This window comes from Eriocheir sinensis, unplaced genomic scaffold (assembly GCF_024679095.1).
Source record: "Eriocheir sinensis breed Jianghai 21 unplaced genomic scaffold, ASM2467909v1 Scaffold458, whole genome shotgun sequence".
NCBI classification, from domain to species: domain Eukaryota; kingdom Metazoa; phylum Arthropoda; class Malacostraca; order Decapoda; family Varunidae; genus Eriocheir; species Eriocheir sinensis.
In genome coordinates, this window is record NW_026111785.1 from 73,521 (window position 1) to 82,710 (window position 9,190).

Sequence of the window (9,190 nt, forward strand, 5' to 3'; positions counted from 1 at the left end):
TTTCTTTTCATACAAATTTACATTATTTTGTTGATATTCTCTGTATTTATTTTGATACGATTTAACATTATTCTATTTCTTTTTTGTATATATTTTTTTATACACATTTACATTATTTAATGCGTATCTTGCATATATATTTTATACAAATTTACGTTATTTAAGTGTATTTGTTTATATATTTTCATTCAAATTTACATAATTATATGTGTATTTTGTATATGTATTTCAATACAAATTTACCTAATTTTATGTGTATTTTGTATATTTCTCTTCATAAAAATTTTAATTATTTTTGATCATTTTTGTATATAGTTTTATACATATTTAGGTTATTTTATGTACGTATTTACATTATTTAATGTGTGCTTTGTATATATATTTTAATGCAAATTTACTTTATTTTATGTGCATTTTTGTAAGTTTGTATTGAAATAGATATGCAAAATACATATAAAACAATGTAAATTTGTTTCAAAATATATATACGAATACACATAAAATAACGTAGATTTCTATAAAAACATATACAAAATACACATAAAATGAAATAAACACGTATAAAAAAATGAATACAAAATACTCATAAAATAATGTAAAATCGAATCAAAATAAAAAACAAAATACCAATAAAAGAATGTGTATTTGTATAAATATAAATATACAAAATACACATAAAATATCGTAAAATTGTATTAAACTATATACAAAAATACACAGAAGTAATTAAATTAAATAAATGTTAAATAATGTAAATGCTTATAAAAATTTATATACAAAGTACATATAAAATAATACAAATTTAATTATTCTATGTGTATTTTTGTATAAGTTTTTTCATAAAAAAATGCTTTATTTTATGAGTATTTTGCATCTTTATTTTCATACAAATTTACTTTATTTTATTGATATTCTGTGTATTTATTTTGATACGATTTAACATTATTCTATGTATATTTTGTATATATATTTCATACAAATGAACGTTATTTTATGTGAATTTGTTTTCATTTCATACAAATTTACATTATTTCATGTGTATTTTGTACATGTATTTAAATGCAAATTTAACTAATTATATGTGTATTATGTATATCTATTTTCATACAAATCGAGATTAATTTTGTGTATTTTAGTATATATTTTTATTCAAATTTTCGTAATTTTATGTGTATTTTGTATATTTATTTTCCTACAAATATACGTTCTTTTATCGGAATTTTGTTTATTTATTTTGATACGAATTTTCATTATTTTAGGCGTATGTGATATATATATTTTTATACTTATTTACATAATTTTATATGTATTTTGAATATATATTTTCATAGAAATTTACTCTATTTTATGTGTATTCGTATATATATTTTGATACAAATTTACATTATTTATGTGTATTTCGCATATCTATTTCAATACAAATTTTCTTTATTGTATGTGCCTTTTGTATATTTATTTTGATACAAATTTAATTATTTTGTGTGTATTTTTGTATAAATATTTTTAAACAAATATGCGTTATTATATGTGTATTTTGCATCTTTATTTTCATACAAATTTACATTATTTTATTGATAGTCTGTTTATTTATTTTGATACGATTTTACGTTATTCTGTGTATTTTGTATATATATTTTTAGACATATTTACATTATTTAATGTATATTTTGTACATATATTTTATGGAAATTTACGTTATCTTATGTGTATTTGTTTATATATTTTCATACAAATTTACATTATTTTATGTGTATTTTGTATATGTATTTCAATAAAAATTTGCCTAATTTCATGTGCATTTTGCATATCTATTCTCAAACAAATTTAAACTATTTTTGTGTATTTTTGTATATATTTTTATACAAATTTTTGTTATTTTATTTGTATTTTGTATATATATTTTCCTACATATATACATTCTTTTAGAGGAAATTTTGTTTATTTATTTTGATACGAATTTACATTATTTTATGTGTATTTTGTATATATATTTTCCTATGTATTTACATTATTTTATGTGTATTTTGTATATATATTTTCATAAAAAATTACGTAATTTTATTGCGTGTATTCGTATATATTTTGATAAAAAATTTCATTATTTTATGTGTTTTTTGCATATCTATTTCAATAAAAATCTACCTTATGGTATATGTATTTTGTATACTTATTTTAACACAAATTCAATTATTTTATGTGTATTTTTGTATATATATTTTTTTTAATATGAGTTATTTTATGGGTATTTTGCATCTTTAATTTTATAAATTTTTACATTACGTACATATCTTTTATACGTATTTACATTATTTAATGTGTATTTTGTTTATATATTTTTATACAAATTTACGTTATTATATGTGTATTTGAATATATATTTTGATACAAATTTACATTATTTTATGTATTTTCTATATTTATTTCAACTCAAATTTAGCTTATTTTATGTGTCTTTTGTATATCTATTTTCATACAAATTTAATTATTTTATAGTTTTATACAATTTTATTTTATTTTATGTGTATTTTGTATATTTATATTTATACAAGTAAACATTCTTTTATTGGCATTTAGTTTATTTATTTTGATACGAATTTACATTATTTTATGTGTATTTTGTATACATTTTCTTATACGTATTTACTTCATTTTATGTGTATTTTGTATATATATTTTTATAGAAATCTACGTTATTTTATGTGTATTCGTATATATATTTTGAAACAAATTTACATTGTTTTATGTGTATTTTGTATATCTATTTCAATACAAATTTACATTATTGTATGAGCATTTTGTATATTTATTGTAATACAAATTTAAATATTTTATGTGTATTTTGGTATATATATTTTCATAAAAAATGCGTTGTTTTATGGGTATTTTGCATCTTTATTTTCATACAAATTTACATTATTTTATTAATATTCTGTGTATTTATTTTGATACTATTTTACATTATTCTATTTGTGTTTTCTATATATTTTTTTATACATATTTACATTATTTAATGTGTATTTTCTATATATATTTCATACAAATTTAGGTTATTTTAAGTGTATTTGTTTATATATTTTCATTAAAATTTACATTATTTTATGTGTATTTTGTATATGTATTTCAATAGAAATTTAACTAGTTTTATGTGTATTTTGTATATATATTTTTATATAAATTTACAATATTTTATGTGTATTTTGTATATCTATTTTCATACAAATACACATTCTTTTATTGATATTTTGTTTATATATTTTGATGCGAGTTTACATTATTTAATGTGTATTGTGTATATATATTTTTATACGTATTTACGTCATTTCATGTGTATTATGTATATATATTTCTATAGAAATATACGTTATTTTATGTGTATTCCTATATATATTTTGAAACAAATATACATTGTTTTATGTGCATTTTGTATATTTTTTCAATACAAAGTTACCTTATTGTACGTGCATTTTGTATATTCATCATAATATAAATTTAATTATTCTATGTGTATTCTTGTATATGTATTAAAAAAAAATATGCTTTATTTTATGGGTATTTTGCATCTTTATTTTCATACAAAATTACATTATTTTATTGATATTCTGTGTATTTATTTTGATAGGATTTTACATTATTCTATGTATATTTTGTATATCTATTTTATACAAATGTACGTTATTTTATGTGAATTTGTTTTCATTTCATACAAATTTTCATTATTTTATGTGTATTTTGTACATGTATTTAAATACAAATTTAACTAATTATATGTGTATTTTGTATATCTATTTTCATACAAATTGAAATTTATTTTTTTGTTTTTTTGTATATATTTTTATTCAAATTTTCGTAGTTTTATGTGCATTTTGTATATTTATTTTCCTACAAATATACGTTATTTTATCGGTATTTTGTTTATTTATTTTGATACGAATTTTCATATTTTAGGTGTATTTGATATATATATTTTTATACTTATTTACATAATTTTATATGTATTTTGAATATATATTTTCATAGAAATTTACTCTATATGTATATACAAAAAAACACAAAAATAATTAAAATTTGTATGAAAATAAATATACAAAATACACATAAAATTAGGTAAATTTATATTGAAATACATATACAAAATACACTTAAAATAATGTAAATTTGAATGAAATTATATAAACAAATACACTTAAAATAACGTTAATTTGTATAAAATATATATAAAAAGTACACATTAAATAATGAAAATATGTATAAAAAAATATATACAAAACACAAATAGTATGATATAAAATCGTATCAAAATATATACACAGAATATTAATAAAATAATGTACATTTGTATGAAAACTAAGATGCAAAATACCTATATAATAACGCATTTTTTTTAAAATTATATATACCAAAACACACATAAAATATTTGAATTTGTATTAAAATAAATATACAAAATGCACATACAATAAGGTAAATTTGTATTAAAATAGATATGCAAAAAACATATAAAACAATGTAAATTTGTTTCAAAATATATATACGAATACACATAAAATAACGTAGATTTCTATAAATATATATATACAAAATACAAATAAAATTAAGTAAATACGAATCAAAAATGTATACAAAATACACATAAAAAAATGTAAACTCGTATAAATATAAATAAACAAAACACCAATAAGAGAATGTGTATTTGTATAAATATAAATATACAAAATGCACATAAAATAACGTAAATTTGTATAAAACTATATACAAAAATACACAGAAGTAATTGAATTTGTATGAAAATAGATATACAAAATACAATAAATAAGCTAAATTTGAATTGAAATATATATACAAAATACATAAAATAAAGTAAATTCGTTTCAAAATATTTTTAACAAATACACATATAATAACGTAAATTTGTAAAAAAAATATATATAAACAAAATACACATTAAGTAATGTAAATACGTATAAAAAATATTTACAAAATTCACAAATAATCAAGTCATTCGTATCAAAATAAATAAACAAAAAACTAATTAAATAATGTAAATTTGTATGAGAAAACGTATACAAAATACACATAAAATAACGTTTTAAGTTTCTATAAAAATATGTACAAAATGCACATAAAATTAGTTTGCATAAAAATATATACAAAACACACATTAGATAATGTAAATGAGTATAAAAATATGTATACAAAATACCTATGAAATAATCTAAATTCGTATCGAGTTAAATTAAGAAAATAACAATAAAATAATGTAATTTTGGATGAAAATATATATAGAAAACACACATAAAATAACCTAAATACAAATACAAATATACACATTAAATAATTTAAAATTGAATGAAATAAATATACAAAATAAAGATAAAAGAAGGTAATTTTGTAATAAAATTATATCATATATATATATTTATATATATATATATATATATATATATATATATATATATATATATATATATCTATATATATATATATAGATATATATATATATATATATATATATATATATATATATATAAAATACACATAAAATAGTTTAAATACGTAGAAAATATATATACAAACACACATAAAATAATGTAAATTCGTAAAAAATTAAATACACAAAATTCCAATAAAAGAATGTATATTTGTAGGAAAATATATATACAAAAAACAAATAAAATAACTAAATTTTTATAAAACTCTTTTTATAAAAATATATATACCAAAATAATAAAATATTTAAATTTGTATTACAATAAATATACAAAATGCACCTACAATAAGGTAGATTTATATTGAAATAGATATGCTAAATACATATAAAACAATGTAAATTTGCTTCAAAATATATATACCAATACACATAAAATAACGTAGATTACTATAAAAATATATATACAAAATACACATTAAATGAAGTAAATACGTATAAGAAATGTATACAAAGTAAACATAAAAGAATTAAATTTCTATTAAAATAAATATACAAAATACACATACAATAAGATAAATCTATATTGAAATAGATATGCAAAATAAACATAAAATAATGTAAATTTGTATCAAAACATATACGAATACACACAATAAAATAACGTAAGTTTTTATGAAAATATATATAAAAAATACACATAAAATAATGTAAATACGTAGAAAAAATTTTTTTATTGATATTTTGCTTATTTATTTTGACGCGAATTCACATTATTTAATGTGTATTGTGTTATATATTTTTATACGTATTTACGTCATTTCATGTGTATTTTGTATATATATTTCTATAGAAATATATGTTATTTTTTGTGTATTCGTATATATATTTTGAAACAAATATACATTGTTTTATGTGCATTTTGCATATTTTTTCAATATAAATTTACCTTATTGTACGTGCATTTTGTATATTAATTTTAATACAAATTTAATTATTCTATGTGTATTTTTGTATATGTATTTTCATAAAAAAATGCTTTATTTTATGGGTATTTTGCATCTTTATTTTCGTACAAATTTACATTATTGTATTGATATTCTGTGTATTTATTTTGATACGATTTTACATTATTCTATGTATATTTTGTATATATATTTCATACAAATGAACGTTATTTTATGTGAATTTGTTTTCGTTTCATACAAATTTACATTATTTTATGTGTATTTTGTACATGTATTTAAATACAAATTTAACTGATTATATGAGTATTATGTATATCTATTTTCATACAAATTGAAATTAATTTTGTGTATTTTAGTATATATTTTTATTCAAATTTTCGTAGTTTTATGTGAATTTTGTATATTTATTTTCCTACAAATATACGTTCTTTTATCGGAATTTTGTTTATTTATTTTTAAACGAATTTTCATTATTTTAGGTGTATTTGATATATATATTTTTATACTTATTTACCTAATTTTATATGTATTTTGAATATATATTTTCATAGAAATTTACTCTATTTTATGTGTATTTGTATATATATTTTGATACAAATTTACGTTATTTATGTGTATTTCGCATATCTATTTCAATACAAATTTTCTTTATTGTATGTGCCTTTTGTATATTTATTTTGATGCAAGTTTTATTATTTTATGTGTATTTTTGTATTTATATTTTTAAAGAAATATGCGTTATTATATGGGTATTTTGCATCTTTATTTTAATACAAATTTACATTATTTTATTGATTGTCTGTTTATTTATTTTGATACGATTTTACGTTATTCTGTGTATTTTGTATATATATTTTTAGACATATTTACATTATTTAATGTATATTTTGTACATATATTTTATGGAAATTTACGTTATCTTATGTGTATTTGTTTATATATTTTCATACAAATTTACATTATTTTATGTGCAATTTGTATATGTATTTGAATAAAAATTTCATTTGTATTTTGCATATCTATTTTCAAACAAATTTAAATTATTTTTGTGTATTTTTGTATTATTTTTTTTTTGTATTTTGTATATATATTTTCCTACACATATACATTCTTTTTGAGGAAATTTTGTTTATTTATTTTTATACGAATTTACATTATTTTATGTGTATTTTGTATATATATTTTCATAAAAATTTACGTAATTTTCTTGTGTGTATTCGTATATATTTTGATAAAAATTTTCATTATTTAATGTGTTTTTTGCATATCTATTTCAATAAAAATCTACCTTATTGTATGTGTATTTTGTATATTTATTTTAATTCAAATTTAATTATTTTATGTGTATTTTTGGATATATTTTTTTTTTATATATGAGATATTTTATGGGTATTTTTCATCTTTAATTTTATAAATTTTTACATTACGTACATATCTTTTATACGTATTTACATTATTTAATGTGTATTTTGCTTATATATTTTTATACAAATTTACGTTATTATATATGTATTTGAATATATATTTTGATACAAATTTACATTATTTTATGTATTTTCTATATTTATTTCAGTTCAAATTTAGCTTATTTTATGTGTATTTGTATATCTATTTTCATACAAATTTAATTATTTTTGTTTATTTTTGTATACAGTTTTATACAATTTTACGTTATTTTATGTGTATTTTGTATATTTATATTTATACAAGTAAACATTCTTTTATTGGCATTTAGTTTATTTATTTTGATACGAATTTACATTATTTTATGTGTATTTTGTATACATTTTCTTATACGTATTTACTTCACTTTATGTGTATTTTGTATATATATTTTATAGAAATCTACGTTATTTTATGTGTATTCGTATGTATATTTTGAAACAAATTTACATTGTTTTATATGTATTTTGCATATCTATTTCAATACAAATTTACCTTATTGTATGTGCATTTTGTATATTTATTGTAATACAAATTTAAATATTTTATGTGCATTTTGGTATATATATTTTCATAAAAAATGCGTTGTTTTATGGGTATTTTGCATCTTTATTTTCATACAAATTAACATTATTTTATTAATATTCTGTGTATTTATTTTGATACTATTTTACATTATTCTATTTGTGTTTTGTATATATTTTTTTATACATATTTACATTATTTAATGTGTATTTCCTATATATATTTATACAAATTTTCGTTATTTTAAGTGTATTTGTTTATATATTTTTATTCAAATTTACATTATTTTATGTGTATTTTGTATATGTATTTCAATAGAAATTTACCTAATTTCATGTGTATTTTGTATATATATTTTATACAAATTAAAATATTTTTTTGTGTATTTTTGTATAGAGTTTTATTCAAATTTACAATATTTTATGTGTATTTTGTATATCTATTTTCATACAAATACACATTCTTTTATTGATATTTTGTTTATTTATTTTGATGCGAATTTACATTATTTAATGTGTATTGTGTATATATTTTATACGTATTTACGTCATTTCATGTATTTTGTATATATTTCTATAGAAATATACGTTATTTTATGTGTATTCGTATATATATTTTGAAACATATATACATTGTTTTATGTGCATTTTGCATATTTTTTCAATACAAATTTACCTTATTGTACGTGCATTTTGTATATTAATTTTAATACAAATTTAGCTATTCTATGTGTATTTTTGTATATGTATTTTTATAAAAATATGCTTTATTTTATGGGTATTTTGCATCTTTATTTTCATACAAAATTACATTATTTTATTGTTATTCT